This window comes from Pteronotus mesoamericanus, unplaced genomic scaffold (genome assembly GCF_021234165.1).
Source record: "Pteronotus mesoamericanus isolate MK-2021 breed Mesoamerican mustached bat unplaced genomic scaffold, CSHL_Meso_final scaffold_54, whole genome shotgun sequence".
Lineage (NCBI taxonomy): Eukaryota > Metazoa > Chordata > Mammalia > Chiroptera > Mormoopidae > Pteronotus > Pteronotus mesoamericanus.
The window spans coordinates 71,779,543-71,807,463 of NW_026555321.1; the positions used below are offsets into that span (position 1 = coordinate 71,779,543).

The following is a 27,921-nucleotide window of genomic DNA, read 5'->3' on the forward strand; positions in this document are numbered from 1 at the left end:
AATCCATTAAGCCTTCATCTATACTTGATTATATCAGCAAAAACCCTATTTCCAAATCAAATATTTTCAGGTTCCATGTAGACACGAGTTGTATAGGAAGACACTACTCAACTCAGTACATCACCTCTGTACAAATGGTTCCCTACAACTTGAAAACTAGTCTTTGAAATGTCCCAATAACTCATTAAATTCAAAATGAACCTAACTCAATTCTTCAAACTATCTTCTCCTTTCCGTTCACCTATAAAACAATTTCCTGAAGAGTGGACAGACTTTGATTTGAGTCTCACTTAGACCCTGTCTGTTACAGCATGGTCAGATCAAATCAGGATCTTTATTCTGCCACATTAACAAAGTGTGTCCATGTAACTGTACCATGGAGTCAACCATAGTAAACACTGTTCTTGCTTTGCGTGTATCATTTCTAAAGGTTTCGCAAAGTTAGATTCAGTGCTGTGGCCTTGGAATGATTTAGCCATTGTCATTTACTCAGCCTAAAGAAAACTAATATTTCAATATTATAAAATAATCTTTACCATGATGAAACTGCTAAAATATAGATAGCTATTCATTTGAATTCACCATCTCAGTGAACAGTTTGCAATGAGTTAATAGAGTTATTTAAGAAAAATAAGAGCACACCATGTCTGTATTGTGTTTATCATATCTGCCTAAAACTGTGGGGATATCCTCAACACCACTTTTTTGGGTAATGATACCCACTCATTTAGGGACAGTGAACTCTTTCAAAATTAAAATGAATGCTATCATTTGAGGAAGGAATTGTTGTAATTTAAATAAGTAGTATCCTGCTTCTAAGAACTACAAAGGATTTTACAGATAATCTGGTGGTGATCATAATTACATGTTTGGAAAAATAAATACTCACAGACTGATAGCTTAAGATATTTGTTTCTAATCATTGACTTCTACTGCCTTGTAGCTGAAACACTACTCAGAATCAAAGTGAATCTGAGTAATTGTGGTCATTCTCTAAACATTTTTGTCAATTTCCATGTAGTCATAAATTTCCCAAGTCTACTTTGGAAAAGGGACAAAATTGAAATCTTCATAAAATTCTTTAACTGTTCTCTGTTTTGAAAAACACACAGATGTTTAATATTTATTTATATATTTTCCTATTCCTATCAAGCAGAATATTATAACTACTTCCTTAATTATTACATCTGTTGAAAGCAATATTTATTTTGTCTGAATGAATTGTATAATGTGATAAATTGCTTGAAACAATATGATAACATTCTGAAATCATGTTTTTCCTGTGCTCTATACAAATAGTAAAAGAAAATTTTAAAGGAAAACTGGAATTATCCAAGGTCACATGGCTGAATTTTAGTTCAAAATTCAAAACACTCAGGCCTTTAATTTTGTGGTTGAATAGGTGTCCTTATAGAGCATTCTTTATCTGAGCAGCAATATTCCAAGCAATTACACAGAGTTACAAGGTCATTTATTGCTCACAATATTAAAAATGGAATTGTTGCACAGGTAATTAAAATGGATTGTGGGCTCATCAAAGGTTATTTTGAAATGGCCTGCGGAAAGGGCACAGTTTTCTGTCACTCACTTAGAAATTGTTCTATCTAAAACTTGCCAGTTAGTTTTTTTAAAGGGCCATTCAAGAGCCAGAAAGGGGTCTTGAATATAATTTTAAGACATAAAGAAAAATTACAGCATAGGCTTACAATGAACAAATTGTCCCAGGCTTCTAAATGGTGCTATTTGTAGTTTGAACACAGAAGCGGGGGGTAGCCATATGGCATGGGCCACCCTTCTCCAATACAAAAAGTTATTAAATCTCCTAGAGTTGGCTAAAGGAAACCATAATTATTTTCAAATAGAAAAAAGCCACAAATTTCCTTTCCCTCTCGTTACAGACCAATTTCTTATCCCAAGTTACATATTTTCAACTTCATCGCACAAAAGAGTGGTAGGTCAAACCCCCATCTTCAGCATATTAAAATTCTTTCCTACCACTGAACCTGTGGCACCAACAAGACTGCTATTTCAGTATCATGATTATTTTATAATTGTCCTGTGGTTTTCCTATCAGTTGTTTTTCAGGGTCAATATACACAATTGAGAGCAAATATACTATTCATTATAACTGTCTTCAAGAAACAGTTAAGGCTATGTTTCCTATTTTCTCTATTAGCACTTCCACAAAGCATCATTAGTGTTTCTTTACTATCTCCAATGAAGTGTCATTACTGTCCAAAGAAGACACTGAAAGTGAAAGGACCAAAGTGAGTTTTTCTACTGAGAGTCATGACCCAATTTTCTCAATCCAGATCTTTATCTCATTTACCCTAAACTCTATTGCTTCTCTGTTCATGTACAATGAAAACTAAGCAGTGGAAAAATATAAAAATTGATCAAAAGTTATTTTATGTTTCTGGTAAAGAAATTTTCCTAATTTAATGAAACCAGTAAAACAGAATTTACTAGACTATGGGCTTTTCAGGTACAAGGGAAACTGCTTTACCAAAAAAAAAAAATCAAAATTCAATATAATATTATATGCCAACTGTAATTTTAAAAATTTTGTAGTTATTTTTTTAAAAATCCAAAATTGCCCATCTCCTGTCCTCCAATGACAGAATTATCAAACAATTCAAGTTAGTTTCTTTACATTTTGCAATATCCAAAATTGCAGTTGTACTAACTAGGGCATTTCAGCATCAGCACAAAACCTACACAATGTTTGCAAATGGGGCAAAATACTAACTGCAAATGAGAGAGGAACTGATCTTAGGAAAGAGATTGCCTTGTTTCCTAAAGAATGTAACAATAATTTCAGCAATTCTCTTTAAGAAATTGGGGAGATATTTAGGGTGAACAGAAAACTTTCCTATTTATGATCCCTAAATATACCCCCTGTTACTCTTCAGCTTATCAGGAAGACCTCCATCCTTATGAATTGAATACATCTAGCAGCCCACAGGTCCCTTCCCAATGTAAAAAAGCACATTCACACTTGCAATGGTGGTTATTCAGTAGGCTGGTCATCCACTGAGCTATAAATGTTTGAGGCTGCAGAATGGTTTGCACAGCCAAACATAGTTATCAGATGAAAAATGTCTAAAAAATGATCACTTGAAAGACTTAAAAATTTTACAAAATGCTGTGCTGGGAAAAGAATGAAGAACATATGACATAATTTCACACATTACTCAGAAATTCTTCAAAGCCTGGAGTCAGGTACACTGTGTCAATGACAAAATACTTAGAAGAATTCTTATAATCATTAATTATGTGTTAAACAAATGAATATTCTTTATGTGAGTCACATACTATATTTCATAGATTATAAGGGTCACATCTCTTCACATATTAGCAATTTTTATATGAGGATGCATCTTACTTTTAATGGGATAGATAATGACTTGGTGTTAGATTTTCTATCTTAGTTGAAGCTAAAATAATAAATTGTCTTACAGCCAATAGAGGTTTAGTTTTGATGGTGTATATTTGTATTTCATTTTTTAAATGCCCTTGGGCTGTTCTGAGGAAGTTGTACCTTGAATTTGAATGTCATAGGCTCATTTTCAATGGAGACTTATATAAGGTTTTATCAAATTTAATTTTGTCAAGAAGGGTGATAAAAAATACAAGTACCAAAAAATAAATAAAAATTGAAATAAACATATGTTCCATACAATCTGTTTTAAAAAGGATATTATAAAAAACAAAAATATAGGGAAATCTTTATCTCAAAATTAAGGCAAACCCTTTATATTTGATTGCATTAGCTCTGTTAAAAAAGAAATCATATTGTCCTTATTCTTCTTTCCCCCTTTACTATGTGGACTTGCACCAACTGATGGTCTAGTGTATTGTAAATACTCCTCTGGGATACTGTGGCACAAACACTCAAAAGCACATTCACAACCCCATTCCTGTAGACAAGGAACATTCAAAGCAAAGCATGGCAACCACACTATCAAGAGAATGTGGAGATGGAGACATTTCCAGAACACTTTTCTCTTGATCTCAAAAATCAAAATAAGTTTTATCCCAGCTCTCTTTAAAGAGGAAAAAGTATTTTATTTGATCTGAATAGTACCTACTTGAACTAAATTTTATTCACATCACAATTTTAGGGCCTAGAGCAATGGCTAAACAGTGGCCTTTTGTTGAGGTCAGTTTCATCTCTAATCTCTCTGAACTGGCAGAGGAATGGGTCTGGTAATTTTATCCTGTGAATCTTTTCTGCCTCTAAGGTCTCAAATCTAAAATTAGCTTGCTTCTGGCTTTAAATCTTCACTTTTGGCTCCCTCTCTTCAACCTGGCCCCTCTCACCCACAGCCAATGGAAGCCAAACCCAAGCTATGCATGCTTCTGATCCACAAAGTAACTCCCATTTCTGAGCCGCCCACCCCCAGTCTTCCTTCCTTTTTCACTACTCTGAACTCCTCCCAGGTAATCACATTTGGAAAGTGTTTAGATTCATTTCTGTAGTTGATATTTTGGCAAATCTTTTCCCTGGTCCAACTCTTATAAAAAGAAGTTCAACCGCAGCCTCAAATACCAAGTAAATATTTGTTAAATAACAGACAAAAACAGAATTAACTGATTAGCTCCAATAATTCTTACTCACATACTGTACTTAATAACTATCTTGATTCCCAGGTTTGGCTGCAGAAGGAATTTTCCCTTAGGTCTTTAGAATACTTTCTTAGGTGTACATTTTCTTTCTATGGGTAGATAATAAGAAAACAAAGACTATCAACAAAAGAGTGACCAGTATACTTTTGATTTAATTACTCAGCATTTTGGTAGGGCTGTGGAGGTCAAAACTTGTAGCTAGACCTGGGACTTCCTCAACTTTTAGGAAAAAAATCAGATTCCATTCACCTATTATAATATTCTCATTTTATACATGGGAGTCTAAGGAAGAAAGAGTAGAAATTATTTTTCCCATAATATATGAGGAGAGGAGAAAATGGCAAACTTAGAATTGAAACATCTCTTGCCTCTTAGTTGGCTTGCTATGGGAAAGTAAATATGAAAGTCTTGCTAAGTCATTTGGAATAGTTATAATACAAGTGTACAAAATTAAAAGATTAAATGGATAAAATATTCATGACCAGATTTCATATTTAATTACCTCTTCCTCAGTAATTATTAGAACATCAAGAAGATAATAAGAAATACGTAGTATTTGGCTGTGGCTGGTGTGGCTCAGTGGATTGAGTTCCAGCCTGTGAACTGAATAGGGCGTCTCTGGTTCGATTCCCAATCAGGGCATATGCCTGGGTTGTGGGCCAGGTCCCCAGTAGGGGGTGCTCGAAAGGCAACCACAATTTATGTTTCCCTGTCTTCCTCCCGTCCCCTCTCTAAAAATAAATAAATACTTTATTTCAAAAAAATACATGGGAAAGAATTCATCTCCATTTTTTTTTTTTTAAAGTACAGCGTGGGGGCGGGGTGATGCCAAACCCAGGCGAGCTGGCTCAGTAAAGCAAAGGCAAAGGAGGAAGATGGCGGCAGCGTTCCACAGTGGGCCTGGACCGTGGAGCAGCAAGCAGCAAGCAGCTACCCAAAAAGGACATTATCAAGTTTCTACAGGACCACAGTTCAGATTCGTTTTTTGCAGAACATGTTATTAGGAAATATTAAAAATGTGGCCAAGACAGCTAACAAGGACCATTTGGTTACAGCCTATAACCACCTTTTTGAAAGTAAGTGTTTCGAGAGTACTGAAAGTGTAAGTGTCCAAGCAGGTGAAAAATGTGAAGCTTAATGAAGATAAACCCAAAGACACCAAGTCTAAAGAGACTCTGGATGAGGGTCCATGGAAACATACAAAATCTGTTCTTAACAAAGGGGATAAAACTAACTTCCCCAAAAAGAGAGATGTTGTTCACTATTGGGATACAGGAACACTACAGGACGGAACTAATTTTCATACCAACGTTCAAACAAGTTCAAACAAGAAGAAAAATGCCAAGCCTTTAAGTTTTAAAGTTTAAAAATGCCAAGCCTTTAAGTTGGAATAGGCAAAGTTATTAGAGGATGGGATGAAGGACTCTTGACTATGAGTAAAGGAGAAAAGGTTCGACTGGAGATTGAACCAGAATAGGCTTATGTAAAGAAAGGACAGCCTGATGCCAAAATTCCACCAAATGCAAAACTCATTTTAGAAGTGGAATTAGTAGATATTGATTGAAATAGCAATGCTTCAGATCTAAAGCCCTCAGCAATGGCCTTGAAGAAACTCATGAAACTAATTACAGCTGGTTACTATTGTAAGAGAAGAGTCATCTGGAAAATTCAAGGAGTTGTGTTAGAACTTGTTTACTGTCTCCCCAAACTTTTAAGAAATGTAATCCATTATGTAAATCCCTGAAGTTTAAAATATTTTACTACAGCTTGGATAAAGTACTGGTTAAGGAGAACTCATTTTCCTTTTACCTCATCTTTTAAGTAAAAGGCTCAATAAAAATGTGCCCATAAAAAAATACATATTTGAACAATATCATAAATAACCTTAATCTAATTACCATTTTTAGAACATTAAAACTACAAGGCAAACTATACATATTCTTTTTGAGTACATATTAGATGTTCATAAAGATAGGCTATATTTTGTACCATGTAATAAGTATTAATAAATGTCAAAAGAGTGAAATCTTATACAGCACATTCTCTGACAAAAATGAAATTTAATTAAAAATCTATAACAATAAAATTTTAAAAACAAATACTTGTAAATTAAACAACATACATGTAAATAACCACTTATGGTGGTTAATCAAAGAAAATAAATCAAATATTTCAAACTGATTAATTAATTTATTTTTTCAAATACATTTGTCTCTGCCTACACCCCACCACTTTCCCTTGCCCCCTCCCTCCCTCCCTTCCTCCCTCAGCTCTTCCCCTTTGGTTTTGTCCATGAGACCTTGCTATATGTTCCTTGACTTTCCCCTTCCTTTCCTTTTCCTCCGCCCCCTCTCCCTTCTTTCCTCTTGTCTCTGTTGGTTTCTTTTCCTTTCAGTGTTGCTGGTCTTATTTTCCTTGCATCTTTGTATTGTTGGTTAGGTTCCGCTTATAGGTGAGATCATATTGTATTTGTCTTCCGCCCCCTGGCTTATTTCGCTTAGCATAATGCTCTCCAGTTCCATCCATGCTGTTGCGAAGTTTAGTAGTTCTTTTTTTCTTTCTGCTGGGTAGTATTCCATTGTGTAAATGTACCATAATTTTTTGATCCAATCATCTATTGATGGGCATTTAGGTTGCTTCCAACACTTGACTAGTGTTACTTGTGCTGCTATGAACATTGGTGTGCATAGATTTTTTTGTATTGGTGTTTTGGGATTCTTAGGGTATAGTCCTAGCAGGGGAATCACTGGATCAAAAGGCAGTTCCATTTTCAGCTTTTTGAGGAAATTCCACACTGTTTTCCAGAGTGGCTGCACCAGTCTGCATTCCCACCAACAGTGTACTAGTGTTCCCTTTTCTCCACATAATGAAATACAATATAACATTTTTGGAATGCACTTAAAGCAGTATTTTGAAAAGAAGAGTATGATATTTCAGGTCTAAATTTGAAAAGTAGAAAGTTATGAAATTGTAATTCATCATATTGACAGAACAAAGAGGAAAATCATATAATCTTAATAGATGCAGAAAAAACATTTAACACACTCATGATTTAAAAATAAATATCTGAGGAAACTAGGAATTTAAAGGAATTTTCTCAATATAAATTATCTCAAAATCATAGATTACATTATAATTAAAGGTGAAATATTGAATGCTTTTGACCTGATATTGAGAACTACACTAAGATTTCCACCCTCAGGGCTTCTACTCAACATTGTACTTGAAGTTTTAACAAAAGCATACCAAAACAAGGAAAGGACCAAAAAAGAACTCATAGATGGCATCATCCTGTACATGGAAAATTAAGGAATCCACAAAAGAATGACTAGGTCTAATAAATGAGTTCAGTAAAGTAGCAGGATACAAAGTCAATATTAAAAAATCAATTGTATTTATATATAATAACAGCGAAAGCTGAAAAAGAAAATTTGTGAACAATACCATTTATAGCAATATGAAAAAACAAAATACATGGGAATAAGTTTAACAAAAGACATGTAGGTCCTTTGCACTAAAAACTATAAAATATTATTGAGAAAAATCTCGATTTAATAAATGGACATATAAACCACGTTCATAAATATAAAGTGACAGTAGGGTTAAAATGACAGTTCTTCCCAAATTGTTTTATAGATTCAGTGTAACATCTGTCACGATACAAAGCTTTTTATATAAGTTGACAATTAGAATATTTAAACACATAAGAGAATAGCAAACTAATCCTGAAAAAAAAGAACAAAGTTAAGTTCAAGTTTATATATGTGTGTTATTTATAACTATAAAGTTATACTGATCAAGACAGGGTATTAGGGGTCATAAGTTCAGGTAAACTGATCAATGAAACAGAATTCACTCCAGAAATAGACCCACATATATATTCAGTCAATGGATTTTTTACAAAGATCTCAGTGTGAAAGAAAAGACTTTTTAATAAATGATACTAGAATAACTGGATAAACCTAACAGCCCCCCGCCACACACCATACACAGAATTAACTCAAAGAAGCCTAGACCCAAATGAAAAGCTAAAACTATAAAGCTTCTAAAATAAAAGAAAAGAAAAAATCTTTGCTCATCAAAAATATAATTAAAATTATGAAAAGGAAATCTACACACTGAAGAAAATATTTGCATTACACCTATCTGACACAGGAATTAAATCCAGATATATAAGGAACTCCTAGAAATAAATAACTACAAACAACATAATTATTAAAAGGAGCCAAAGACACAAAAACCCACTTCACATAGATATTCAAAGGGCCAATTAATATATTAAAAAATACTCAAAATCGTTAGTCAAGAAAAACCATAATTAAGTACCATTTCATACCCACTAAGTTGGCTAAAAAAAGACAAATGAAATAAAATGTTAGTGAGGACATGGAGCAACTTAGAACACTTATCCACTGCTGATGAGAACGTAAATTGATATAACACTTTGGAAAATTATTAGTTTTGTTATAAATATCAAGAGAAATGAAAGCATGTATCCACAAAAACACTTGTAGAAGAATATAATATAAAAAGCTCTTTTACCAAATGACTGTCAGATAAGAAAGTTGTAGCATATTCACACAATAAAATACTCCTTAGCAACAAAAAAACAAAAAAAAGAATGAACTACTAATATACAGAACAGCATGGGTAAACCTTAAAAATATTATGTGGGGCTAAAGGAGCCAGTCATAAAAAAGAACATACTGTATATCCATTTATGCAAAATTCACAAATAAGCAAGATAAATCTATCAGTACAGAAATCTGAATGTTGGTTGCCTATGAGAAGTAATGGTTGGAAAAATTTTAGGGCAAGGGAATTGTTTTATATTGTGACGTGGTAGTCACATTTATCAAAACTTACTGAATTGTACTTCACTGACGTAAAACTTACCTCCAATACAGAAATTCAGGAAAAAAAAAATATGCTTCAAGCTATTTAGGAAAATAATGCTTACCCCAGACAGGTATTATCTTTTTTTTAATTTTTTTAAATTATATTTTATTGATTATGCTGTCACAGCTGTCCTGATTTTTCCCCTTTTTTTAAATACGACTAAATACTATTTTTTAAAATTTATTGTTCAAATGCATTTGTCTCCATTTTCCTGCCACTACTTTCCCCTGCCCCACCCAACCCCCCTCCCACCCTCGATCTTTCCCCACTTTGGCTTTGTCCATGGGTCCTTTATACATTCTCCTTGACTTGACCCTTCCCCTTCTTTTCCCCATTACTCCCCTCCCTCCTTCCCTCTCGTTACTGTGAGTTTGTTTTTTCTTTCAGTGGTGCTGGTTATATTTTTCTTGCTTGTTTTGTTGATTAGGTTCCACTTACAGGTGAGATCATATGGTATTTGTCTTTCACCGCCTGGCTTATTTTGCTTATCATAATGCTCTCCAGTTCCATCCATGCTGTCACAAAAGGTAGTAGCTCTTTAATTTATTACTACAGAAATTTTCATCCTAACATTAAAGTAGAAACAATAGAACAATGAACTCCATTTATCAATGTCTCAGCATCCACAGTTATAAACTTTATACCAATCTCATGAAATAGCATGTCAATGAGAAATGCATACTGGCACCTGGAACAAAATTAGTAATTGAATTAAAGACTATAAGTGGAAGACAAGGCCAAAAAAAAGCTTTATAAAATTTTGGTGTGTTTCACCCCCATGATAATTATCCCAGTCTATCTTGTATTTGTTATTAATTTATGTCTTAATCACATATAAGTGATAATTAAATTCTCAAAGATAGGTTCTTCTCTAATCCTTTTTGTGTCATTCCAGCTAATCTGTTATTTAGAAGGAGAACTAAGGCTCAAGCAACAAGGTTTTATTTTTTTAAGTGTACAATTCGGTGGTTTTTAACATGTGCACAAGTTTGTGTTACAATCACCATTAATTCCAGATCATTTCTATCATTCTCAAAACATACTAATACTCATTAATAGTCACACTCTATTTCCCCCTATTCCCAGCCCCTGGCTATCAGTAATTTACTTTCTGTCTCTATGGATTTGCCTATTCTTGACATTTCATATGAATGAAGTTATGGAATATGTAGTCATTTGTGTCTGACTCCTTTTACTCAGCATAATGGTTCATCCATGTTGCAATATATTTCAGTACTTCATGCCATCTTATCATTGGAATAATATTATATTATATGGATATACCATATTATATTAATATGATCCTGGAACACAGTAATTGTTGAATAAACATTAGCTTTTATCTTAATTTTTTTTACCAAAAAAGGAAATTTTAAAGCTTTTCCAAAATTGTAACTTGAAAAATGCAGGATTTCACTTTGATCTTTGAAGCAGGTGCATTAATATCATTTTCAGAGGTTTTTGTATTGCAAGATGAACTGTTTCTAAGATTCCTCTTAACAGTTTCTGACAAAGGATGCTTTGTGGTCTGAACAAATAAATACTTCATGCTCCCTGGCTTAGCCACCAACACCCATCACAAACAGTTCAGTATTTCTACATTACAAATTCCAGGTCCCTGGACTTTTTCAGCGCCCAAAAAGTGCATCACCATAGAGAAAAAAAATCGTGACTTTTTTTCCCATTGCTTTATTATTTCTATCCTGATCATGTTACCCTAGGAAATTCTGATGAGGGCCTTTTCCATGTTTTTTACATGTTGAAATATAAAAGGAAAAAATATTTGTTGAAAGTCTCCAGGACTTTGGTGTTGCAATTATCTCTCTTAATCCATGGCTTGAATTTAGTCTTTCAATAGTAAATGAACTGTCCAGGGTGGGAATGGCAGAAGACTTATTGTGATCATCTGAGTCAGGAGAGTATTTTCATTTTGTTGGAGAGATTTATTTGAAATGTGAAGTTTTCTGGACTCTAAAGACCAGCACCTTTCCTTTAAGGGCTAACTGGTTGAAAGTCCCTTTTAAAACATTTCCTAACACCTTTGCATCATTCAGCATGAATGAATATGGCACTCATGTTGAAATGCTACATTGAAAAGAATATGATAGCTCAAGACTGGAATCTGATTTGATGTTTTCTCAAACTATAATCTGTACTGACTATGAAGTATTTTGAACTCTTGGTATAATGTTCAGTTTCCAAGGATTATATCAAGTGGTGCATTTTCTTTGCTATATCTTTTTTATTTTTTATTTATTAAATTATTGGGGTGACATTGGTTAATAGGGTCATATACGTTTCAAGGGTACATTGCTGTGATATATGATCTGTATATTGCATTGTGTACCCACCATCCATGGTCAAAACAGCTTCTATCATCATACCTTTGCCCCCCTTTTACACTCTATCACGCCCCACTCCCTTCCCTCTGGCAACCACCATACTGTTGTCTGTCTGTGTCTCTGAGTTTCAGTTTATATCCCACATATAAGTGAAATTATATGGTTCTTAGATTTTTCTGACTGACTTATTTCACTTAACATAATATTCTCAAGGTCTATCTATCCATGCTATCACATATAGAAGTACTTCATTTTTTTTTATAGCTGAGCAATATTCCAATGTATATATGTAGCACATCCTCTTTATTTAGTCTCTATCAAAGGATACCTTGGTTGTCTCCATGTCTTGGCCACCATGAATAATGCTGAAATGAACATAGAGGTGCATATATCTTTGCAAATAAATGATTTCAAGTTTTTTGGGTAGATACCCAGAAAAGGGATTTCTGGGTTATATGGTAACTTTATTTTTAGTTAAAGGCATGTGTTCTCTATTGACTAAAATTATGGAGAAATTTTTTTTAGTCTTAAGTGGTGTATGAATTAGCATCTGTGTACAGGATCAAGACCTGGAAGAAAATAGAAATGATCTAGGAAACCTGGTTGTGCACAGGTAAGAAAGTAGATTATTCAGCCATAAAAGTGGTAACATGGATGCTAGCCCCTTTGGCTAACATAACACTAGGACATTGTGAAACAAACTGCTAAAATTCCCAAGACAAACAGATCAATAGTACAGAATAGAGATCCCAGAAATAAATCCACACATTTATAGTCAATTAAGGTTCGACATAGGAAGCAAGCGCATTCAATGGGCTAAAGATAGTTTATACAATAAATGGTGTTGGAAAAATGGGACCGATTTGTGCAGAAACATGAAACGACCACATTTTACATCACACACAAGAATAAATTCAAAATGGATCAAAGACTTAAATGTTAGACCCCAAACCATAAAAATCTTGGAAGAAAACATAAAGAGCAAACTCTTGGACATTGCTTATAGCGATGTTTTATTGGATATCTCTCCCCAGGTAAGGGAAACAAAAGAAAAAATAAACAAATGGGACTACATCAAACTAAAAAGTTTTTGCACAGCAAAGGAAATCATCAACATAATGAGAGACATATACACCAAAACAGCTGATAAGGGGTTACTATCTAAAATTTATAAAGAACTTAACAAAACTCAACACCATAACAATGACACAATTTAAAACATGGGCAAAGGATCTGAATAGACACATCTCCAAAGAGGACATACAAATTGGTAACAAACATAGAAAAAGATGCTCAATGTCACTAATCATCAAAGAAATGCAAATTAAACCCACAATGAGATACCATCTCACACCTGTTACAATGGCTATCATTAATAAATTAACAAACCAGTGCTGGCAAGGATGTGGAGAAAGCCAAACCCTTTTGCACTGTTGGTGGGAATGCACATTGGTGCAGCCACTATGGAAAGCAGTGTGGGGTTACCTTAAAAAATCAAAATAGGATCTGCTTTTTGACCAAGAAAACCCATTTCTGGGAATATATCCAAAAAAACCCAAAACACTAATTCAAAACAACATAAGCAGGAGGGGAAAGATAGCGGAGGAGTGAATGGAAGTCACACTGACTTTCTCCCAGGACCAATCTAGAATTTCAACTAAATTGCTGAGAAATCTCCCAGAACAAATACATGAACAACAGTGAGAGAGGATCTTATAACCTCAGACAGACAGAAGAATCAGGTTTAGCATAATCAGACTGGTAAGTAGTGAAGTGGACATGCAAAAAGGCTGGCTGGTCACCCACAGGCAGCAATGCCAGAGGGACATTTAAATGGCTAATTGGATACTACTGAAAAGAGTGACTAAAGTCCAGATAATTTAGGGCTTCTTTAGGGAATTGGACTTTAAAATTATCAAGATTTAGTTTTCTCTACCTGGGGAAAGGGGCCTGAATAGTGATATAAAATTTAATTACAAAAAAATAAAGAAATTTACATTTCTTGTATCCTTGAGTTTATAGCCAGAGATTTTAACCTAACACACATACACACACCTACACCCTTTCCCTGCTCTGCTGACAGATTTTCATCTTTAAGTGAAGATACATTAAACACAGAGAGAGTGTAGCATTTAGCATAGTCCAGACTTTACATAAAATTGCCAGTAAATGTTTTGAGATGAGGGATTAAATCTGCATGAAAACTCTAGGTTGTCAATGTGATACCAATAAATTCAATTTAAAAAAAGACAGAAACCTTTAGAGACCATAAACATGGAAAGATTATAGTGATAGTCTACATATGTAATTCCAGATTTTTTAAAATGCTAACACTTGAAATAAAAGTATTTATTTTAAATTGAAAAAGAAAACTCCAAAACTCTTTGTTATCAGTACTCATTGAGGTACTCCTTTGAGTTCTAGGGTATTAGAAGTTCAGAAAGAGTTATTAAAGAGCAATACCAACAGCTGTGGTCAGTTAATGGGGTAAGAATTAAACATAAGAATGAGGGAATGATGATTATACAACCAAGTAACTTCAGACTTGAACTCTGGTCACATTGATTTCAATTGAAGTTCAGTAAATTTTCCAGTCCTACATAACATTGAAGGGAAAAAAGAACAAGAAACCAAACATATGTTGATTTAGTACATTTTGAAATTAAAAGTGCTAAACAGTTCATTTTATATTAATTAATTAATTAACTTTTAATTCTCTGTAGATATGTTTATTGATTTGAGAGAGAGAGAGGAAGAGACTTAGAGAGAGAGAAACATTAATCAGTTGCTTCCTGTATATGCCCTGACCAGAGATTGAACCTACAAAACTTTGCTGTATAGGATGAGGCTCCAATCAGCTGAGCCACCCTGAAAGGACTAAACAGTTTAAAATAGAAAAATTACATTTCTTCTTTAAGACCAAAAGTAGGAAAATAATTAAATCAATTTGAAATTAGATTAGTGATAAGAATTGGAAGTCCCTGAGAACATCCTTAAAGGATGAATATATGAATATATTCAATTTCCTCTGTGTTTTAAATCCTTCAATTACTCATTTTATTAGAAAGCATAATTGTTATTTCTAGTTAAGAAATAATAAATCTGTTAGTTTGATTCTGTGGTTCCTGGATTTCCCACTGAACTGATATACTTTAGCAAAATTTCCCTTCTGTGTCATAACAAATTTTCTTTAGTCTTTGTGTATTTTGGGGGGTGTCAAGTTCAATGTCTTTGTCAACAAGCAAGTCTTTTGGGGATCCACATTAAGTTGCAATGAATCATAGAGTTGCAAGGGCATCCAAAAGTAATCTAATCCTATCCTCTTCTTCCAGGCAAGATACCAGAATTATGCTTCACACTACTTCAAAAATCTGAAAGGATAAAATACTCTAAAATATATGAACAAAATACTACAAAGTTATTGTTGATTCTATTCTATCTCTTATAATCTTGTTAAGGAAATCAAGATCAATAAGTAAACATAGATCAGGTTGTTTTATTTCTTTGGCAAATTGTATAAGTCTATTAAAAACTAATATATTTAGCTTGGGAATTATTTTAAGTAATTTTTATTTTATTTTTTTCCATTAACATTTACTTCCATTATACTGCCCTCCCCCAACAATCATCACACTATTGTCCATGTCCATGAGTCCTTTTTTGTTTCTTCTTAATCCCTCCATCCACCCCTCCTCACCAGCCCAACTAGCTATCATCCTCCTCTCCATCTGTCTGTCCCCATTTTCTTTGCTAGTTCAGTTTGTTCATTAAATTTCACATATAAATGAAATAAATCATGTGGTATTTGTCTTTCCCTGACTGGCTTATTTCAATTAGCATAATGTTCTCCAGGTCCATCCATGTGGGGGACTCTGTCCTGCGGAATCTGATTTGCTGCAGATAAAATAATAAGTCATTCCAGACTCTGTCTGTCTTTCAAGGAAAGAGGAAGGTGATTCCCTCTAGTGGGGAATACCCCGAGCCCCCTGTACTCAATGGCTTTTATTGAAAGGGTTACAGGCTAGGGATACTTAGCAGGAATGTATAGGTAATCTAATTATATCAGTAGCTTAAGCTAACAGAGAATAGATGTTGTTTAAAGATTAAAAAGGCAGAAACACACCAAACTGCTTTGGAACAAAGATGAGCAAATATTATGGCGCCAGGTGGGATTTGGGTCAGGAGTCCACAAGTTTTGTAATTTCTTTCCCAGCCTTAAGCTGGTTATCTGGTATAAGATTAATAGAGCTTGCGGGAGAAACAAAGCATGCTTCAAAGAGTGTAATTACTTCTAAGTCTGATTTCCCCTGGGGGCCTTCAGAGTTAATATCAGGTCTTGCCTGCCTCCACCATTACCGTTGTTCTGGTCAAGACGTACAGGTCCTTCCCAAGGCCAAGCTTGCGTGGGGCTACAGTTCCCGATACCACTCAGTGTGGCCCCGTACATATCAATACTGTCACAAAGGGTAAGATTTTCATCTTTCTTATGATCAAGTAGTATTCCATTGTGTAAATATTCATCACTTGTTTTATCCACTCATATAATGATGTAATCTCGGGCTGCTTACATATGTTGGCAATTGTAAATAATGCCGCAATAAACTAGGGTGCTTGTGTTGTTTTTATTTCTTTTTTTCTTTTATTGTTCAAATAGATTTGTCTCCACTTTCAAACCACCACTACCCCCTGTCCCACCCACCCCCATCTCCCACCTTCAATCATTCCACACTTTGGTTTTGTCCATGGGTCCTTTATACAGGTTCCTTGATTTGACCCTTCCCCTTCTTTTCCCAATTGCCCACTCCTTCCTTCCCTCTCATTACTGTTGGTTACTTTTTTCTTTCAATGTTTTATATTTTCCTTGCTTGTTTGTTCTGTTTATTAGGTTCCACTTACAGGTGAGATCATATGGTATTTGTCTTTCACTGTCTGGCTTACTTTGCTTAGCATATATGTTCTCCAGCTCTATCCATGCTGTTGTGAAGAGTAGTAGCTCTTCCTTTCTTTCTGCTGCATAGTATTCCATTGTGTAAATGTACCATAGTTTTTGGATCCACTCATTTATTGATGGGCACATAGGTTGCTTCCAGCACTTAGCTATTGTAAATTGTGCTGCTATGAACATTGGGGTGAATAGGTTCTTTTGAATTGGTGTTTCGGGATTCTTAGGGGATAATCCCAGCAGTGGAATCACTGGGTCAAAAGACAGTTCCATTTTTACTTTTTGAGGAAATTCCATGATGTTTTCCACAGTTGCTGCACCAGTTCCATTCCCACCAACAGTGTACTATGGTTCCCTTTTCTCCACAACCTCACCAGCACTTGTTGTTTGTTGATTTGTTTATGATGGCCATTCTGACTGGTGTGAAGTGGTAACTCATTGTTTTTAATTTGCATTTCTCTGATGGCTAGTGATGCTGAGCATCCTTTCACATATCTCTGGGCCCTGTGTATGTCCTCCTTGGAGAAGTGTCTGTTCATGTCCTTCGCCCATTTTTTAATTGGATTGTTTGTCTTCCTGGAGTGGAGTTATGTGAGTTCTTTATGTATTTTGGAGATCAAACTCTTGTCTGAGGCATCACTGGCAAATATACTTTCTCATATGCTTGGTTCCCTTTTCATTTTGCTGACATTTTCTTTAGCCATGCAGAAGCTTCTTATTTTGATGAAGTCCCATTTATTTGTTCTTTCCTTTATGTCCCTTGCTCTAGGGGACATATCGGTGAAAATATTGCTGTGTGGGATATCTGAGAGTTTTCTGCCTATGTTCTCCTCTAGGACTTTTATGGTGTTGTGACTTATATTTAAGTCTTTTATACCTCTTGAGTTTATTTTTGTGTGTGGAGTAAGTCGGGGGACGAATTTCAATTTTTTGCATGTAGCTGCCCAGCTCTCCCAACACCATTTGTTGAAGAGGCTACTTATTATCTTTACTCCATTTTATGCTTCTGCCCCTTTAGTCGAATATTAATTGACCATAGAGACATGGGTTTCTTTCTAGGCTCTCTATTCTGTTCCATTGATCTATGCGTCTGTTCTTAGGCCAGTACCAGACTGTTTTGATTACAGTGCCCTTGTAATAGAGTTTGATGCCGGGTATTGTGATCCCTCCTGCTTTGTTCTTCCTTCTCAAGATTGCTGCAGCTATTTGGAGTCATTTATGGTTCCATATAAATTTTTGAAATGTTTGTTCTATATCTGTGAAATACATCATTGGCATTTTAATAGGGATTGCATTGAATCTATAAATTGTTTTGGGTAGTATGGACATTTTGATGATTTTAATTCTTCCAATCCATGAACATGGTATATGCTTCTATTTATTTGTGTCTTCCTTAATTTCTTTCTTCAGTGTTGTGTAGTTTTCTGAGTACAGGTCTTTTACCTTCTTGGTTAAGTTGATTCCTAGGTACTTTATTTTTCTTGTTGCTATAGCAAATGGGATTTTTCCCTGATTTCTGATTCTGAAATTTCATCGTTGGTGTACAAAAATGCCTTTGATTTCTGAATGTTGACTTTGTATCCCGCTGTTTTGCCAAATTCACTTATTAGGTCAAGGAGTTTTTTGGTGGAGTCTATAGAGTTTTCTATGTACACTATCATGTCATCTGCAAACAATGACAGTTTTCCTTTCTCCTTTCCAATTTGGATGCCTTTTATTTCTTTTTCTTGCCTAATTGCTGTGGCTAGGACTTCCAATACTATGTTAAATAGAAGTGGTGAAAGCAGACATCTTTGTCTTGTTCCCAATCTTATTGGGAAAGCTTTTTGTTTTTTCCCATAGAGTATGATGTTGGCTGTAGGTTTTTCATATATGGCTGATATTATGTTCAGGTATGCCCCCTTTATTCCCACTTTGCTGAGGGTTTTTATCACAAATGGATGCTATACCTTATCAACTGCTTCTTCAGTATCTATTGATATGACCATGTGATTTTTGTCCTTCCTTTTTTTTCTATCATCTAAAATGATTACTTATAATTTTGGCAATTTAAAAAAAAAAGAATATCATTGATTTGTGAATATTGAACCACCCTTGCATCTCTGGAATGAATCCCACTTGATCGTGGTGGATGATCTTTTTAATATATTGCTGGATGCGGTTTGCCAATATTTTATTGAGGATTTTAGCATCTATGTTCATCAGCAATATTGGCCTGTTGTTTTCTTTCTTTGTTGTGTCTTTTTTTGGGTGTAGGATGATGCTGGCCTCATAAAAAGAGTTTGGGAGTCTTCCCTCTTCTTGGATTTTTTGGAATAGTCTGATAAGGACAGGGGTTAGCTCTTCCTTAAATGTTTTGTAAAATTCTCCTGTGTAACCGTCTGGCCCAGGGCTTTTGTGTGCCAGTTTTTTTATTACTGTTTCATTTTCACCAGCTGTTACCGGTCTGTTCTGGCTTTCTACTGCTTCTTCATTCAGCAGAAATTTGGAAGGTTACATTTTTCTAGAAATTTGTCCATTTCATCGGGGTTTACAAATTTCTTGGCACATAATTGTTCATAGTAATTTCTTACAGTCCTTTGTATCTTTGTGGTATCAGTTGTAATTTCTCCTCTTTCATTTCTGATATTATTTATTTGAGTCCTCTTCCTTTTTTTCTTGATGAGTCTGCTTAAAGGCATGTCAATTGTTTATCTCTTCAAAGAATCAGCTCCTGGATTTGTTGATCCTTTGAATTGTTCTTTTAGTTTCTATGCCATTCGATTCTGCTCTGATCTTGATTATTTCCTACCTCCTACTCACTCTGGGCTTTGTTGGTTGTTGTTTCTCCAGTTCTTGAAGCTGTAGGGTTAGGTTGTTTATTTGAAATGTTTCTATCTTTTTAAGTTAGGCCTGTATTGCTACGAAGCTTCCCTCTCAGGACTGCCTTTGTTGTGTCCCATAGGTTTTGGACTGTTGTATGTTCATTTGCATTTGTTTCCAGAAACTTTTATGAAGACTTCTTTGATCTCATTATTGACCCATTCATCGTTTAATACCATGCTATTCAGTCTTCATGAGTTTGAACGTTTTTGAGTTTTTTCCTTGAGGTTGGTTTCTAGTCTCAAGGGCTCGTGGTCTGAGAAACTGTTTGTTATGATTTCGATTTTCTTGAATTTGTTGAGGCTTCTTTTGTGTCCTACCATGTGTTCTATCTTTGAAAATATTACATGTGCATTTGAAAAGAATGTGTGTTTTACTTCTTCAGGATGAAAGGGTCTACATATATCAGTTATGTCCATTTGACCTAATGCATCACTGAGTTCCACAATATCCTTGTTGATATTCTATTTGGAAGATCTATCCATTGTTAACAGTGGAGTGTTAAAATCCCCTACTATCAGTGTGTTGCTGTCTGTATCTTTCGTGAAGTCCTCCAAGATTTTCCTTATATATTTGGGTGCTCCTATGCTGGGTGCATATAGATTTACAATGTTTATGTCTTCTTGATGGATTCTTCCTTTGAGTATTATGAAGTGTCCTTCAGGGTCTCTTTTCATGTCCTTTGTTTTGAAATCTATTTTGTCTGATATAAGTATCGCTATCCCAGCTTCTTTTTCCTGTCCATTTGCTCGGAATATTTTTTTCCATCCCTTTACTTTCAGTCTGTGTAGGTCCTTTGTTCTGAGGTGGGTCTCTTGTAGGCAGCATATGTGCAGGTCATGTTTTCTTTACCATTCAGCTACCCTATGTCTTTTGATTTCTCCTTCCATTCTAATAGAGAACCTGGCTGGGCAGAGCAGTCCTGGTTGCAGGCCTTTGCTTTTCATGACTTGGAATATTTCTTGCCATCCCCTTCTGGCTTGTAATGTTTTTTGTTGAGAAGTCAGCTGCTAGTCATGTCAGGGGTCCCTCGTGTGTTACTATCTGTTTCTCCCTTGCTGCCTTTAGGAGTCTCTGCTTGTCTTTGATATTTGCCATTTTAATGATGCTGTGTCTTGGAGTGGGCCTGATTGTGTTCCTCTTGAATGGGGCCCTCTGTGCTTCCTGGACTTGTGTGATTTTTTCCCTCTTCAAGTTAGGGAAGTTTTCCATCATTACTTTTTCATACATTTAATACATTTACATATAAAGTTATTATTGATAGGTACTTATTCATTTTTTTCCTTTTGTACTTGTGTTCCTCTCTTTATCACTCTCTCTCTTCATTTTCTTCAAGCAGTTCCTTTAGCATATCTTGCAATGCTGGTTTGATAGAGGTGTATTTTTTTAGCCTTCTTTTGTCTGGAAAATTCCTTATTTCGCCTTCCATTTTAAATGAGTGCCTTGCTGGGTAGGTAAAGTAGTCTTGGTTGCAGGCCTTTGCTTTTCATGACTTGGAATATTTCTTTTCAAGAAATACAGTGTTTGTGTTGAGAAGTCAGCTGCTAGCCTTATCAGGGCTCCCTTTTATGTTACTACCTGTTTCTCCCTTGCTGCTTTTAAGTTTCACTCTTTGTCTTTGATATTTGCCTTTTCTAAATTTTTTTTTATTTTCAAGTCATGTTTATTCTATTTCAGCTGTCTCGATTTTTCCCCCTTTGCCCTCCTCCACCAATCCTATTCTGCCCCGCTCTCTCACAGTCAATTCCCACTCTGTTGTCCACATCCGTGGGTCATTCACACAGGTTGTTTGTTTAGTCCCTTCTCCTTTCCACCACTGTCCTCCTCCCCCATCCCCTCTGGTCACTTCCAATCTGGTACATGTTTCCATGCCTGTGGTTTGTTTTGTTCATTAATTTATTTTGTTGAATAGATTCCACTTATAGGTGAGAGCATATGGTGTTTGTCTTTCACCGACTGGCTTATTTCACTTAGCATAATGCTCTCCAGTTCCATCTATGTTGTCAAAAGGTAAGAGTCTTTCCTTCCTTCCTTCCCTCCTTCACTCCTTTCTTCCTTCCTTCATTCTTTCTTCTTTCTTTTAAATGCAGATTTTATTAATTTTTTAAATGTCAAAATCTGTTATAAAATATTAAACAATTTAAATGCGTTATAAAGTTAAAATGACATGTTGCCAGCACAGAAATAATCTAGTAAATCAATAAAATAAAATGAGCATTCTAGAAACAGATGTATATATCTGACTAAGAATGTAATATATGATTAAATTGATATTTCAAATCATGAAGAAAATAAAGCTTATTCAACAAGTAACATCAATGGACCACACTATTACTTGAAATACAACAAATGTAAAGCCCTATTTCACATATTATACAAAAAATATTCAGGTGAGTTAAAAATTAATATGTAAAATCTAAGAAGTTCTAGAAGAAAATACAAACTAATAATTTTCTTACCCTGAAGTAAAATATTCAAACCCAGAAGGTATAAAGTAAAATATTGACAATATGACTATATTAAACATTTAGACTATATGGTAATAAACATAAAAAAATAAATTAAAGGACAAGTAATAGAATAGGAAAGTATCTGCAACACATCTAAAAGTGGGTTAACAGTTGTTGTTTTTTTTAGGGAAAAAATTCTACAAGCATTTAATCAAAAAATGGATAAATACCAAAAAGTCATTTATACTTTTTTTAAAAGAATATAAATAGGCAAGAAATATACAAAAACAGGTTTAGTTTCAACAAATAATAAAGGAACAATTAAAATAACACATCATCGTCACAATCAGATTAACAAGTATTAAAAATATTGGTAATCTCAAGTACTGGTGACTGTGAAAGGAACTGGGTGTTCATAGAATTTTTCTTTACCTTCTTAAAGCAGTCCCTTTAGCATAACTTGCAATGCTCGTTAGGCGGAGGTGTATTCTTTTAGCCGTCTTTTGTCTGGGAAACTCCTTATTTCACCTTACATTCTAATAGAGAGTTTTGCTGGGCAGAGCAGTCCTGGTTGCAGGCCTTTGCTTTTCATGACTTGGAATATTTCTTGCCATCCCCTTCTGGCTTGTAATGTTTTTTGTTGAGAAGTCAGCTGCTAGTCATGTCAGGGGTCCCTCGTGTGTTACTATCTGTTTCTCCCTTGCTGCCTTTAGGAGTCTCTGCTTGTCTTTGATATTTGCCATTTTAATGATGCTGTGTCTTGGAGTGGGCCTGATTGTGTTCCTCTTGAATGGGGCCCTCTGTGCTTCCTGGACTTGTGTGATTTTTTCCCTCTTCAAGTTAGGGAAGTTTTCTATCATTACTTTTTCAAACAGGTTCTCTATCCCTTGTTCCTCTTCTCCTTCTGGTATCCCTCTTAAACTGATATTATTACATTTCAGGTTGTCCTGCATTTCCCTCAACACCTCTTCATTCTTTTTGAGTCTGTTTTCATTTTCTTGCTCTTTCTGGGAGTTCTTTTCTACCTTGTTCTCCAGCTCGCTGATTTGATCCTCCACTTCATCTAGCTTGTTTTTGCTTTCTTCTACTGTTATTCAAATCAGAAATTGTATTCTTCATTTCCCCTTGCTTCTTGTTGATAGTTCTATGTCTTTTTTCCTGCTGAAATAGTTTGTAGTTAGTTCCTCATAGTTTCCCTGTAGGTTTTTTCTAATTCTCTTTGAGTTCACTGAGCTCATTAAGCTTCCTTAGAACCATTGTTTTGAACTTCACATGTGATAGTTTATTTGTCTCTATTTCATGTAGTTCTCTTTCTGGGGATTCCTCCTTTCCCTTCAACTGGGGTGTGTTTCTTTGTCTTCCCATTATTTGTGAGAATCTTCTTTTTTGCTTCTGTTTCTGAAATTGATCTGGCTTGACTTCCTCACTGTGGTGTAAACTTCTGTGGCAGGAGGCCTGTGAAATTCTGTGGTGCAGTCTCCTTGATTTCCTTAACTTTCTATACTTTAGATACCTTTTATGCCATTGATGTTTCCTCTCTGGAAGCAATTGGTTTTGATTTTTATTTGGTTTTTCTTTTTAGGGTCCAACCCTCTAGCTGTTTGACAGAAGGTCACTCTGCTCACCACATCTTGTGCATTTTTGTGCAGGTGCTGCCAGAACAAAACCACAAAGCCCAGGAAACAAACACACATCCACAAAAATAACTCCCCTCTCCCAACCATCCCAGTATCAATAAGGCTGTAAAGAGATTAAGACTATTATAACAAAGGAGAGAAATAAACAAGTAGTAAAAAATCTAATGACTTAATATGCACAAACATGATGGACACAAAATGAATGTTAAAAGGCTATCCAATAAAGAAAATGTTGAAAATCATGGTGAAGACCACAGTGGATTTTTGTCTCGGTAGTCTCTAGTATTTACTGCTGCTTTTTCTTTCTGAATCTGCCTCTGATGATGTCAGATGTTGACCCCACCTGACCTCAGGCAGTCTGTTTGAGACTTCCAAGAATCTACTGTCTGTGACTGTCTCCTTCAGTTATTAATGTAGTCATTCTGCACTCAGCAGTCAGGATTAGGCACCACAGGGTAAGGCAGATTTCCTCTTGGGGGCAGAGCTATTGTTTCCTCTCATGCTGCTGCAGCTCCAGGGGTGTAGTCTGCCTGAGCAAGATGGCTGCTGCCTATGGGGGAATAACTGAGCACCAGGATCCTGCTGGCTACTCTCAGTTCTCTCCCTAAAACCTCCATCTCCAGTCTTTCCTCAAGTGTCTCTAGACCACTCAGCACCCCCTTTAGCTAGGCATCTAGTATCTGTGGCTGCCACTGTGTACTCAGCAGTCAGGCTTAGGCACCATAAGACAGTGTGGAGTCCCTCCTGTGGGCAGAGTTACTGTGTCCTTTCATCCTGGTGCCATTCAGGTATAGTGTACTGCCTGCACAAGATGGCTGCTGCTGTATGGGGGTGAAGTCAGCACCAGCACACTGCTGGCTGCTCTCTCAGTTCTCTCCCTAAAGCCTCTGTCTCAGTCTCTCCTAAACTGTCTTTAGACCATTCTGTGACCCCTTTAGGCAGGGATCTACTATCTGTCACTCCTACACTCTACTCAGCACTCAGGCCTATGCACCACCAGGCTAGGGCAGAACCTCCTGGGGGCAGGGCTATTGTGTCCTCTCACACTGCTGCTACTCAGGGGAGTGGTCTGCATGAGCAAGATGGCTGCTGCCACATGGGGGATGAGTCATCAGTGGGACTCCACCAGCTACTTTCTCAGTCCTCTCCCCAAAGCTTCCTTCCCCAGTCTCTCCTCAGGCATCTCTTTCCCACTCTGCCCCTGCCTTTACCAGAGCTGAGGGTAAGTGGCTGCAAATTAAAATTTATACATTGGCCCTTTAAATGGCTACTTTTTCTCCAGCCACCCCTCTCTGGCAGAGAGCAACCCTGCCACTTTTTGCAGCTGGCTGTTATCTGTGTACTTTTTGGGGCTATAGTACTGTAGGCTGGAGATCCCCACTGGTGGTTCAGACCTCACTCTTTTCAGTAGAATCCAACTAGCCATTTAAATATCCCTCTGGCACTGCCACCTGTGGGCACCCAGCCCATGTTCTTGAGTCATTACAGCATTCCTTATCAGTCATTCTATGCCAAAGCTAATTCTTCTGTCTGTCTGAGTTTACAAGTCTCCTCTCTCACTACTGCTCAGTTGTTTGTTCCAGGTATTCCTCTACAAGTTACTTGTAATTCCAGATTGGTCCTCGGAGGAGGTCAGTATGACTTCCATTCACCCCTCCACCATCTTGAAGTCAATAGAAAGACTTTTGAATATAAAGACTTTGAGTAAAAAGCCTGAGACAGAATAGCTTAAGGAAAACTGAATGGCTCAAATATAGGAAGGAGGGGGGAGATTGTGAGTGGAGCTGTGAACAATAGAACTGTGGGAGGGGAAGTCCAAAATATCAAGATAAGAATGACTGAGGAGCTTCTTAGCCTGAGAACTACCACAGACATGCTGGGTACTGAAGGCATTAAATTCTTTGCTTCTTCAACTTAATTAGCTGCAATGACTGACTTGTGTATAAGGAAAAATTGAAAATGTCTGCTGTGTCCAAGGTGGTTGGTCTTAAAAATATTGGAGATCTAGATTTTATTAGATTCATGAACAGAATTTGAAAACGCATTCATAATATAAAATAGCAGCTGTGAATAACTTGGTCAAGTTTTATCTTCTTCAGAAGTTTACTCAGTGCAGTTTTCTTCATTCTTGAAAGCCTGATCAAAATTCACAGAGTCTGAAATTTCATCTTCTCTCTGATAGCAAGTGGTGCTTTTCTATCCACAGATTATTTGGTCAGAGTTTTGCCAGTCTCCTTAAACTGGTCAGACTGTCTGCACCAAGCTGGTCTAAGATGCTGGATAGCATTTATGTCAGCTGCTTTGTCCCAAAGTGGCAGTGATGGTGACAGTGGTAGCTGCCAGAGATGCCTGAACTTTGCCATTGTGAAAATATATCATTGTTCCTTGGTTTTGGGGCATACTTAACCTCATCAACGCCAGAGATATTGTTTGACCTTAAATTTTTAAAGGATAACTAAAGTTTATATCCCCTGCTTAAAAAAAATTTTTTTTAAAGCCTGCATGAGCAATTATAGTACATGTCCTGAGGCTGGGGTGCTGATGGGTAGATCTTGGAATAGGATGATACATCCTAGGTGTTTGAATTTTACAAGCCAACCAATAAAAAAGAAATAGATGATCCAGGGAGATCGCTGCCTATGCCAACTCTTTTAATTTCTCACCTTTTTTTTTAACTACATAAAGTATTCTTGGTTGGCAGCTTCTTTCGTTCAGCACTTTACCATCCCATTCTCTCCCAGAGTACAGTCTCTACTGAGAAATCCACTGATAGCTTTATGGGAGTTCCCTTGTAAAAAAAAATTTTGTTGTCTCTTACTGCTTTTTAAATTCTCTTTCTCTTTGATTTTAGACAGTTTTATTATAATGTCTTGGATACAAATTTGAAGGCTGGCATCTTGTACTCACAAAGAGGCCTGAGCTGGCTTCAGGGGAGCAAGTGGAAAGAGACTCAAATGGCCAGTGTCAGTGAACATGCATACCTGTGGGCCAAAGGTGGTGAAAGTTGCAAGGGATCTGAGGCAGCCATGTAGACCACTATTAGTTCTTCAGTGATGAAATCTCCTAAGTTTGCAGAGTAGGTCACTGTGAACTGTAATTGTTCCCACTCTGTAGCTACTACTGGGGAAGCTTTACCTCCTCATTTCTAGCTGCCTTATACTAAACTCTGCTGGTTTGGGTGGAGTAAAAATGAAACAGGACTTCATCCAGTGCCCTAAACATGCTCATCCCAATCTTCCTTTCCAGTGAGGGGAATTTACTCTAGCTGGGACGCTCCCTCTTGGCACTGAGCAATGCAGACTTCGAGGCTGGAGAGAAGGCAAAATGAAGCTCTCTCACTTCTCTTCTTGTGCAGTTATTCTCTGCTTTTTTATTCCATTGTGTTTCTAAAATTTTTTAAGTGGACTTCAGAATTCCCACAGATTTGTTGTTATTCACGTATAGTTATCTAATTATTGATCTTGGTGGTGAGACAAAGGTTGGGATCTCCTAGACCACCATCTTGGTGATGTCACTTTCCTCAAAGATAATTTTTCATCACCATCAATGTTTTAAAAGTAGAAATGTCCTAATCTCAAAAAATGACAGTTTCTTCATTAAATTTGACCAAGTTCACTTTATGAAACTCTAACTGCATTGTCCTTAAATTTTATTTTGCACTGGACTAACAGAAAGTATATTATACTCTGCCCTTGGCCCAAAAACAGCATTTGGGAATCAAGTTCCAGGTCAGGCAGTGCTGCCTGGTCAATAGTCTGCTCTATGTGCTGGGCTTGTTCTGTACTTGACAGACCAGGACTCGAGTCTCAGTGGGCTCTTCCCTCCCTACCATTTCACTAAGCCCCTCCTTGGCTCCAGTCCCCTCATCCACATAGGGAATAACCTAGTTTCTCTTTAAATGAATCCATCCCTGATTTCACATTTTATTTTTTTTTAATTTTTTATTTTGTTTTTATTTAATTTTTATCTTTTATTTTTTATTATTGTTCAGTTACAGTTGTCACCATTTTCCCCCATCACTTTCCCTATTTCCACCCACCTCTACCTCCCACCCTCAATCCTTCCACTCTTTGGTTTTGACCATGGGTCTTTATACATGTTCCTTGACTTGACCCTTCCCTTTGTTTCCCCCATTATCCCCCTCCCCCACCCCTGGTTAC

The 27,921-nt window shown here is 36.1% G+C and overlaps 1 pseudogene; it reads left to right on the top strand.

Annotated features, from left to right (window-relative positions):
- Nucleotides 1-6,226: 6,226 nt before the first annotated feature.
- LOC129088177 (protein FAM161A-like) overlaps nt 6,227-27,921 on the top strand; it is a 48,015-nt pseudogene continuing 26,320 nt past the window's right edge.